Below are 11922 nucleotides of genomic sequence, written 5' to 3' on the forward strand. Positions count from 1 at the left end.
GTGCTGTTTTGTATTTATTGAATAAATGATTACACTTTCTGAATTAAAGTAAATCGAATGAAAGAATATACATAAAAATTATGATAAACAAATTCGCGTGGGGATGGCAGCATGTAGAAAGGGGGTCATTCATCTGACTACTCCTATAGGTCCCAGAGTCTTGCTTGTTGTGGTTAGATAGATCATATAGATACTAGACCAGATATTAACAACGAAGTAGTTTTTAAACTCAGACTTTATAAAGTCAATCAGATGATTTGTTAAGAATGTTAACCTGGAATGAATACTATTTACAGTTTACGTATATGTAGTTAAGTGTGAATATTTGTCCACTAATTTGAGGGTATGAAAATTGTCACACTTATTTATTTATTTACAAATCAAGTTCGATCTACTCCAGATTTACTCCCCCTCACTACTACCCACCTTGACTGGCAGGATGTCCCGTCTCAATCAAGCTTTGACTGAGACTTCTCCAGAGACCCTGGCCTTTGCTCTCTGAGCCCATAGTGCATCCTTGCAATCTTCCTAACCACAGTGTCTCTTCTGAGCAGGCAAGGCTGTCTTGCATTTGGGAAAAACAGATATTCTTGTTTTTCTCCTTCATCTCTGGCTTCTTCCTCCTTTCAATACCACCAATAGCCTCCACCTCTTTTTCTCTGGATCACTTAGCATATCTTAGAAGAGACTACGGACACTGGAAAACACTTTACTTTCTGCTGTAGGTGAGGAAGTAAGGATTAGAAATATAATATTGACCTTCTTTTCCTTGCCTAGGAAGGAGAAAGCTGATACTAACACAGATTATTTACTGTATTTATGTCATTTTGTACATATGCACGTATATAATGACTAATAAAGGTTCTGATAGCAGCCTGTATTTCTTTTTGTTTACCAAGGTGATAAGAATCAGTTACTACTGTTTGCTAGGGAGTAATTCTAATGTAGTCTGAACACTTTATAGTGTGTTGGAATACATTCATTTCCTCTATTGTCAGGAGTGTTCTGGGATGGCTATGTCTTACTTCAAGAATCTTTTTTTCATTTTTTTTTTAAGGGCAATAGCACTTCAAATATTTTAATAAAATTTTTTAAACAAAGTATATGAAATGAAAGAGAATGAATTAGTATATCATAAAGAGAAACAACAGAGTCTTTAGGAAGAAGAGGGAGCACAAATGAATCCTTGCTAAACCTTTCAATTAAAGTTAATTTGCTTTAATCATTATTTTGTGGTTACTCTATTATTATACTCTAACAAAACATATAAATATTGTTAAACATTTAATATAATTCTTAAATTAGATGTTGAGATAATCGTGCAGGATTCTTATCACTAACTCTGTGTCTCTACCTTTGCATTTGCTCAAATACACTTTTTAAGATCTAATTTGTTTTTAACCATTTGATTTCTATAGAGCTTTGATTCACTTAAAGCAGATGGCTAGATTCATCCGAGACAGTCAAAAGGACATTTCTGTGCTTCTAATGAATTTTGGAGTCAGTCATTTCTGTGGATTCAAATTGCACTTATGTCGCTTATTGCAATTGTGACTTTAGATCAGAGGGGGTGATTTTGCCGGCCAGGGGACATTTGTCAGACATCTTTGACTCTCATGACTGTAGAGGTGCTATTGACCTAGTGAGTGGAAGCCAAAGATGCTGCTAAACATCCTACAATACACAAGACAGCCTCTGCCATTCCCGACAAAGAATCATCTAGCCCAGAGTGTCAAATGTATGAAGGTGGAGGACCCCTGCTCCAGAAAGTTACTTCACCTTTCTAGACTTAATTTCTTCATCTACAAAATGGAGATAACAATATCTACTTTTGTGCAACAAAAACTAGAAAACTATGTAAACAAATGATCCATTAGTAGAAACAAAGTATATGGTAGTTATAAATATTAACATTAAAAAATAGTAGAGCTGGAGGGGTTTTGAGAGCATGTTGACCAACTGGCTTCTGGCAGGCCCCTGTCATGCACTATTTCAAACTCACTTGGCTTCCCTTTTACTCTAGTAACCGCCAAAGTGACCACTTCTGTGCAGGCTTTGACCTCCTTTCTTTCTGTGCAACCTAAGAGTACCTGGTTTCAGGCTTCCTTTCACACCTCTCATTTCCTGACCTGGGCTGCTCTGACATCTTGGGGTGAACGCCTGTGGGACCCTGCTCCACACTCATGCAAAAGTGCAAACTGTGTTTGGCTCTTTAGCCCCCTTGGGGCCATACTTGACTGATGAGGTGCTGAGCTAATGAATAATCGCTTCCTCCCCGCTTCCTCTTTTTTTCCTTCTCCCGTTTGTTCCTGGGTGGACTGCTCTAAGACTACTTATTTCATGAAGCTTCTAGAAGGTTCTGAGTACCAGTAGCTCAAAGCAGTGGCCAAACCATACAGATGATTCTATTGGCTTCCTCTCTTTCCCTTTTTTCATCCTCTTGTCCTTCATTCCTGCTCTCTGGGATCCCTTCCTAAATAAACTGCTTATGCGTAGGCATTTTTTTCCTTAGACTCTGCTTTCAGAAACCCTGGTGGTGGTGACACTTCTCATCCAAGAGACAGAGAAATAGAGGCTCAGAAACGTGAGAAAACTCGTCAAAGGTCATGTAATTAGTGCCAAAGCCCAGACTAAAAACAATATGTCCTGACACCTTTTCAGTGCTTTCGTCCCCACACCATAATCTCTCTCCGCATTATAGTTTGGCTCAGCTTATCAATGCTATTTATGTGCTAACTGTTTTGGTTATTATTAGGGACTGTTAAAATATGACAGGGAGGCATATGCTAATAAAATATGTGGGTCTCTAGAATGCCAGCGAAACTTGTTTATGCCATGGTTTAAAAAATTATTTAAAGATTTTTAGGTGTTCTACCATCTGGAATGTCTACAAAAGTATAAAACTATAACTCAAGTTTACATGATACTTAAATATACATATGATTGTACTTCTATAAGGTTTGCATACCAAGAAGTATTGTTAAAAACTTTCACCAGATTTCTATGTTATTTAATATTTCACAAAATTTGCAGACTATTTTAAGGCATAAAAAAGCCATTGACTCTGGCAAAATGATATCACACCTAAAAGTGCTCAAAACTGTTGATCGAACATGTCGTAAAAAAAAGAATTTAGAGGTTATTCTTAAGGCACCTATAATAAATCTGACAAATTAAGAGGAGGCAGAAATATACTGCTACTTTATGTGGTATTGACCTTGGCCTGTCTATATTATTACATATTCCTGAAGCTGGAAAGAGCATGGTGTTCTGCATAGACAGATCCTCTGTCACATCTAATTTGCAGTTGCTCTTAACTAATTGTAAACTCAAGCCAAGTGGGAGCTGATGCATTAATCTGTGTTAATATTTGTGAAAATGCATGTGAATACAGTGAGTGAGTCATCCTAAAGTCTGGATTACCTTCCTCAAGAACAAAAATATCAGCAGAATTTCTGCTTCTGCGAGCTGAGAAAAGCATGAAGCCTCAATTTAACCACCGCAGAAAAAACTGGGCTTATCCAAGTGGTGCTGGATGAAAGCTTATTTTCTAAAGTGGTGGTTTCATTCTAAGGGGAAAAAAGAAAAATAGAGATGATTTTGCAGACAGACAGTAGAATAACCAGCTCTGGGAGATGGGGACTGAACTGCACTGTCAGAAAGTATTCACATTTTCCACTCAAACAACTAAAACAGAAGCAATTAATCTGTTTTGTTTTGTTCTGTTTAAATAGGCTTAGAAAGGCTTTGCAAATCCACCATTATATCTCAGGAAAGTTTAAGTGATGCTATTGGTAAGGTTGAAAACTTACCTCAGAAAAGATTTTCTTGGTGGTGCTGGCCCCACCCATTATCTCCTGGCTACTTACCATGTCCTTAAGCCCTACTTAATATGTGACAAAGGCTTGTGTGTCGGGTTAAAAAACTTGGACTGTATTTAAAAAATACTGGCTAAACAAAGGCAGCATTAAAGCAAAGGAATGACTTCAGATATTTATTTTACCAATGAGCAGGAGTTATAGGAAGCTGGTAGCAGGAAAGACTGTTTTAATGCTATTGATATAGTACAATAAAGAGATGATGGAAGATTTCATCATCTCTTTATTGTACTATAGGGTAAGTGGGAGTGGTGGGCACACATTCAATTTAGGAGTAAGAGGAAATTACTCACTTCGCCTGTTGATTGAAGGAATATAACATACTTTCACAGACATATTTTGTAAGTTCGTTCCAGCATTGTTGACTTTTCCTCAGATACATATTGTGCATTTAACATTTATTAACATTCATTCATTCTATTATTCACTTTACTATTTATGGAACATCAAACATGCTAGATTCTATACACAGCGAGAAGAAATAAATATAAAGATTACACAAAAAACTACTGAGTGTGGTGACAGATACAAATCTTTGTCATTGCCTTGCAGGAGGTTATAATCTACTGATGGGAGTCTAAACTTTCTTTATAATATGGTTATAATTTTTGCTTCATAGAAAATAATAAGCACTTAATAAAAAGCCAAGATATGTATATTCTATTTTTTGCCACAACATTTGAAATATCTTAAATAAATCACTTCTTTAGCTGGCAGTTTCCAAATTTGTAAAATAAGAAATTTGCAGCTTCAAAATGCTATGAACTGCTGAGCGTCGTTAATTATTAGGGAAATGCAAATTCAAACCATAAAGAGATATCATTTCACATCCACCAGAATGTCTATAATAAATAAGACAGACAATAACAAATGTTAGTGAGGCTGTGGGAAAAAACCGAACTCTCATACATTGCTGGTGGGAATGTAAAATAGTGCAGCCACTTTGGAAAATAGTTTGGCAGTTTCTTAAAAAGTTAAACATAAGACTACCATATGATCCAGCAATCCCTCTCTAGGTATTTACTCAAGAGAAATGAAAACATTTGTCCACACAAGGCTTGTTTATAGCATTATTCCTACAGCCAGAAACTGGGAACAATCTTAATGTCCATCAGCTTGCGAATGGGTAGACAAAATGTGGTAGATTTCTACAAAAAAGGTGCTCTGAGATAGAGGAGTTGGCTTTGTGTACTCTCTGGGCCTGGCTTAACCTTGGGCATGAGCTTCAAGCCACTTGAATAGCTAAGGAAATGCAAACATACAGATTTAACTCCTGAAGAGCCACCCTGGAATTTGTGCAAATTGTCTAGAAGTTATTAAAATAATTAGTATTCCATAAACATGTTTTCATTTTTATTCTGCTTCCCAGCATATTTCCTTTTAAAGTTTTTCATTAATTTCTCTTCATTGACTAAAAGAATGACATGTTAACCCTTCTTTCCTGAGTATTTTTATTCTGGTCTTCCCCCACCCCCCCGCTCCATTTTATCTGTTCTTTTTCAGATGTCTTTTCCTTTTTGGAATGCTTGATTTCTTCTTTTTAGCAGTAGTATCTGACTGAAAATCCTTTGAACACGTAAATTCCAATAAGGAAAAATATTATGAAAAAAAATAGAATCTCAGGAATTCAATTTGCTTTTCTTTCTCAAGTGTTTATTGGTGTATGACTCAAGTGAAATCACAATGCTACAAAGATTTTTAGCAAATCGCTTCTCCAATGCATATAAAGATTTTAAAAATTCTTTTGCTTCCACATGGAGCATTCTTGTTTGCTACTTTTATTAAGCATTTATTAAGTTAGGATAGCTAACATTTAGCTTTCTCCTCCCTTCAAATCCGATTATGATTTATTCTGTATCCTTCAAAGAAAAGAGATAGGAGCCTAAAATGTGATTGCGAAGAGCTCAGAGTGAAAATTTTCCACTCAACGTAACAGGTTGTCTATATACACTGGTGCTAGCATTTCTCCCTACTTATTTTAGCACTCTTTTTGTCCAGTTTAGATGATAATTCCTCTGGACAAGGTATTAAGGCTTACAAGACACCTAGAGTTTTGTTGATATTAAGTGAACATTAAGTAGGCATTAGCTCTTGATTTTACATCACATTACCATGAATAACAAATGTTTGTATTTATGTGCTCACTTAGGTGAAACAATTCATGGTATGAAGTACCACTTAGTAATGCACCATATCCTGAAATTCTAGGGCTACTAAAGAGTTAATTCTCTGGGACTCATTGAAAATACTTTGCATTAGTCTCATGCAAGTCTAGAATCATAATGAATCCAATAACAGAACTGGACTCTAAGGGAAACAAACCCACCCTACAAACAGCAGGGGCTTATTAAAACATACCTGAGCTAAGTGTGACTTTTACTTTATAGCGCATACAAAGTAGAGCCTTAATGATAACAGCAAATACTTACTTAGTGCATACTATACTGACTCCAGTCTAAGTGTTTTACTACTATATTATACTGCTTTGTTAAATAGAAGAGATTCTACATAGTAAGTGTTCTGTAGATACTTAAAGAATGAAAAAATATCAAATAATGAAGACTGGACCTTGTAGAAGTATACTATTACAAACTGGAAAAGGAAGTCAGGGAGCAATGCCTTCAAGAATCTGATGAAAAATAACCTTACTAAGAATCCTGTAACAAATCAAGTTTTTAATCAAATGTGAGCTTAAAATAAAACTAATTTCCGTTTCAAATACTTGGAAAATTTGCCTTCCATGAATTCTTATTAGAAAGCTGTAGGTGGATGGATAGCGAATTGTAAAAGAAAGATTGTGGGATAGAGAAAACAGTGCTCTATCATGGGATTTTCAGGAGGAGATCAGGATGAAGGGAAAAGGAAGACCCAAGAGGACAACTGTCCCAGGCCTAGAGAACAACCAGTCCAAAGAGGAGCAGGCAGCTAGAGGCCTCTGAAGAGACATTATCAGGAAAAAGGAATTGATACGTTTTTGAAATCCTTATGCATTTGACATGTCTAATAGGACATTTGGATATAATCAAGGAAAACAAAAAATAAAGCAAGAGAATAACTAGCAATTATTAAATCCACGTTGAGAGGAAGCTATAACGAATAAGGGAATAAAATCTTAGTACACTATTTAGCTTGATAATGAAAAGATACTTGGCTTTTGACTTAGAATTTTGATGAGTGAAAAGAAGGAAAGAATGTATTTTTGGTGAAGGAAAAGTTTAAGTAGACCAAATTGGCTGGAAGGAAGAATTTAGTTAGAGGAGTAATAGAAGATAAGGTTTAAAGCTAAGATGGGTTTTAAATGCCACATTGAAGAGTTTGAACATTTTTGGGGGGACACAAGTTTTTGAATGGAGAATGACATCATGCAGCTATTGTGAGAGATTTAAGAAAGAGGGGCTGGGGAACCTGAAAGAAGGAGAAACTTATTTGCTGCTCTTTCTGGTAGTTGAAGATTGAATTTGATGTGAGGTTCTGATCTCCAGTGGCAGCAGTGGGGATGAAGAGAAAGCTCCTAAGTAAGAGCCTGTCCAGGCTTGATGGATAACGAAGGAAGGTTTGTTAGGGTATCAAAGGTGAGTAACCAGGGAATTAATGGAAATGAAGAAGCTGAGTCAGTTACTGGCAAGAAGACAAGTTCTTAGCTTTATGAGTCTATGGCAAAGCTGAGCTTTTCAGGAAGAAAGATATGATTGGAAGTTGACGATGAAAGTGGAACTTGTTAGACTGCACTACTGATGTGGAAGTAAGCCAATGCCATCTTCAAGGAGCAGAATGTTTTCAGGACTTGGATGAATATTTTTAAAAATGCGAATCAGATCCCATCAATATCGATTTAAATACTTGAATGGCTTCCTATTCCACGTACAATGCAAACTCTATAATGGTATTGAGCTCTCTATTATCTGCTTCCTGCCTCCTTTTTGACCGTGCTCGCTTTTGCTCTCTGCACTCCAGTAACACTGACCTCCTTTTTCTTCCTTAAACATGCCAAACTCTTTCCTATCTCAAAGTCTTCTTTTTGTGTATATTACTTGTTCCATTCTTCCTCCAGCTCCTGTCTCCGCTATCTCTTTCTCTTCTTTCAGGATTTACTTGAAATGCCACCTCTTCAGAAAGTCTTTCCTTGGACACTTTCCTACAGTAGCCAATTCCTTTTCCATCGACCCCTCTCCTCTTATTACCACAGCTACTCTTTGCCGTGTCACCTTACTTATTTTTTTTATGACACTTAATAGAATCTGAAATCATCGAATAGCTGCAGAACTTACAAAGATTATTAGGTAAGAACACTGAAAATTCGTATACTCTAATTGGGGAGACACACATATATACCCAAATCAGTAACATTAAATAGAATGTGAAAAGTGACTCTATCAGAATAATGTAAATTTATGGCAGGAGGGAGGTGGTTAGAATTAGGATGGCATATGTGGAAGGGGTTTCTATTTCTTGACCTAGGTAGTATTCACTTTAAAATAATTTATTAAAGCAAACATCTGGTTTATATGATGTTCTGTATCTTCACATAATTATATAATTAAAAGATGTTAATAATCACCTTTAATTAGTGATTAGAAAAACAAAGACAATAGCAATTGGAAGAAGGAGAGGGTACTTCCAGCTATGGTAGAAAGTTCTGGAGGGGATGGCCTGTGAACTGTGATGAACTCTGTAGGATGACTAGAAATCCTATAAAGTGAGATGTGAGAGAGACTTCTGGGTAAGAAGAAAGGAATAAAAAAAAATCTCAAAAGTAGAAAATCCTGGAGTGTGTTTAGAGAATGGCGATAATCCAAATATGGTTATTTGCAATTTCCTTTGATTGAGGGGTAGAAAGCAAAAGCTGGAAAGATAGATTGGGAGCATGGGAAAAATCAGTGACAACTTGTGATAATACTATATGTTCCTGACTCGCAGTAGTAGTAAATACTTTTTGAATAGATAAATTCCCTATTAGGCGGAATATAATTGGCTTAGTTTGGTACCTAGGTTGATGTGAATTTCCCTCTTGAACAAAGGGAATTGTCATATATGTCAGTCCCCCACTTATGTATAAGTGAGCAGAAAAGAGAAAAAAATTTAAAATTCATCAGCACCATTTCTGAAAAGGACAATAAATATCAGAGAGCTTTCAAAGGTAAGATTAGTGGTACGTGTAAGCTCTATTGGTAAACTTTTTCTTAAAATTTGAAATGTTTATATGTTACATTATAAATCAAGAAGGAGATAACTTGGAAATGGAGAGAAAAATCAGTAAATATTATATTAGAAACATCTGGACAAATACAAGAAGAGAGAGTTTTTGATTCAAAGTTAGATAAAGTAAATGGGAAATAAAAAATTAAGAGTGAAATAGGAATTTGTGAGTGAGTGATTGGTTGAATAAGAATGTGCATATCACCTGTATGGAAAAAGCAAAGACTTTTCAGTTAGACAGACTTTGGATTTTGAGTCTTGGTCATCCAGTGACCGACTCTTGGGCATCCAATGACTTCGGCAAGACACTTAACCTTACTGAAATTTAGTTATATTCAGATCAGAAGGTTTTGGGTTTAATGAGATATTGAATATAAAATATCTAGCACTGTACCTGGCGCCTTGTAATTCTCAATAAATAAAGGTAAACTTCTACCATCCCTTCTACTTTGCCTTCCCTCTACCCACAGTAGTATAATTGCTGCTCTTTCACACTAAAGTTCAGCTAGCGAAATGCAGAAAATTTTGATTCACAAAGTCAGATAGAATTTACTTGCTCTAGATACACCCTGATGCCTGGATGTCTTTTCATATTTGATCTGAGTAAAGACCAAATTCCATCTGGAGTTTATAAAACATCTTTTGCTTGTCATTTTCAAACAGATTTTTCTGCATGTGTCTACTACATGGTTTGAAAGCTGTAAAGAAGAATAAAATAGTGTGGAAGAATTCCAAGATGGTATTTAGATTCCTTCATTGTAACGGTTTCTTATTATTAAAATCACTAAAGTTTATAATTAAAATTACCATGTGGATTTTCCATAAAGAGAGAATAGCATGGTTTTTATTAACATATTTAATTTTCTCACTGTTACTAACAGAATAAACCCAAAGTTTTTAGTATGACAGTTATGTCCCTCCATCACTGACTGAGACTTCTGTTTCACTTTTATTGTATATAGTTTTCAACTTTATTATTTGCAAATCGTGTTTTATATTCATATCTAAATCTCAACAACGTCCATTACCCATCTATTAAGTAGGGATAGCAGTGATTCAAACTTCGTCTCTGTGATTCAGAATTCTTGTTCTCTTTCCACAGCAGAATGCTCTTTCTCTTTTATGCTCTTTACCAGACATACTTTTTCCGATATATACCTTTACCCCATATCTATGCTTTTGTTCCCAATGTTCCCTCTGCCTGGAGCATCTTTTACCTTGCTTATTGTTCTATTTATCTTTTATGGCTCAACTCAACTGATACCTTTTCAATAAAACCAGTTGGAATTTTAATTACTTTCCCTGTACTCCCAAAGTACTGTGGACATTTATTATATAGCACAGTATCTAAGTGTGTTCTATTAGAGTTAATTATTATGGCAGAGACATTAATTTATTCCTCTAAATATCTATTTTCTTTAATAATATATAGAACTCCTAATTTTTAGCTGAGCATATGACTGCTGAAATAAAGCGATATTCTTAGCTACTCTTGTAGATAGAAATGGTTGTGTGACTAAGTTGTGTTTATACAAATGGAAATGTCATGTCATGGGCAGCAAAGGGGCCCTTAGTGGGCTGCTTGTCTTTCATCCCTTCCTGCTGGCTGCAATGTGCTTGTCATCTCTCAAATCAGACATTCATATCGGGCCTCCCATGAATTAGGAGCTGTATTCCCAGAAACAAGGAGGAACAAGAGAGAGGCTCAGGTCTGTGATAAATTTACAACTATCTTACCAATTCTTGTCTATTACTAGATTTCTTTTATGTATGAAAGAAACTTCTACTTATTTAATCTGTTGTTATTATAGGTTTTCTATTATTTGAAGCTGAATGTGATTTTACTTGATATAATTATTAACCCTGAACAGCCTCTCTTCTCTACCCAAATCTTTCTTCCTCTTCTTCCTATCATGATCAAGAATGCTTGCAGTTAGGAGCTATGTTTTGTTCATTTTTCACATTTGAATAAACATAAGTTAGAGGGCTGGACATTCATGCACTTATTAAACAAATATATTACTATATGTCAGGCACTATGTTGGGTAGGAACAATTCAAACATAGATATCTATCCTGATCGAGCTCAAAATCTAATTGGGAAGACATTCTGAGTAAGTAATGTTAACAGCGAATTTGCTCCACATTATATGTACTTGGAAGTTTTCAAAAATAACCATATCACTCCCTTATCAAACCAGGGGAAGGGGGCTGGGCATTTCTGTTTTAGGAGTTTCCCAGGTAATTTTAATGTGCTTTGAAGGTTGAAATTCATTGAATTAAACCATCGGGAAGGCATAACAATGACTTTGACTTAATTATTAACTACGATGTGGGAACTATATTAGTTTCCTATCATCTCCATAATAAATAACCACAAACTAGGTGGCTTAAAATAACAAACACTTTCACAGTTTTGAAGGTGCAGGCAGGTCCACATTCTCTCTGGAGGCTATAGAATAGAATTTTTCCTTGATTATTCCAGCTTCTGGTGGCTTGAGGAGTTCCTTGGTATCCTGGGCTTGTGGCCACATCACTCCAATCTTTGCCTCCATTTTTACATCTGTCTATCAACATCCTCTTTCTCTTATAAGGACACTGTCATTGGATTTAGGGCCTACCCGAACAATCCTGGATGATTTCTTCATCTCAAGATCCTTAACATAAATCTGCAAGGACCTTGTTCTTAAACAAGGTAACATTCACAGATTCCAAGAATTAGGACATGGTCATATCTTTTTGTGGCCACCATTCAACCAACTTCAAGAATCGATTGTGTATCAGGCACCAAAAGAGCTTCTTTCATGTGTTAAAACTTGTTAATGTTGGATGATGTTTACAAAGAGTCC

Source organism: Pteropus vampyrus, unplaced genomic scaffold (assembly GCF_000151845.1).
Source record: "Pteropus vampyrus isolate Shadow unplaced genomic scaffold, Pvam_2.0 Scaffold28, whole genome shotgun sequence".
Classification (NCBI taxonomy): domain Eukaryota; kingdom Metazoa; phylum Chordata; class Mammalia; order Chiroptera; family Pteropodidae; genus Pteropus; species Pteropus vampyrus.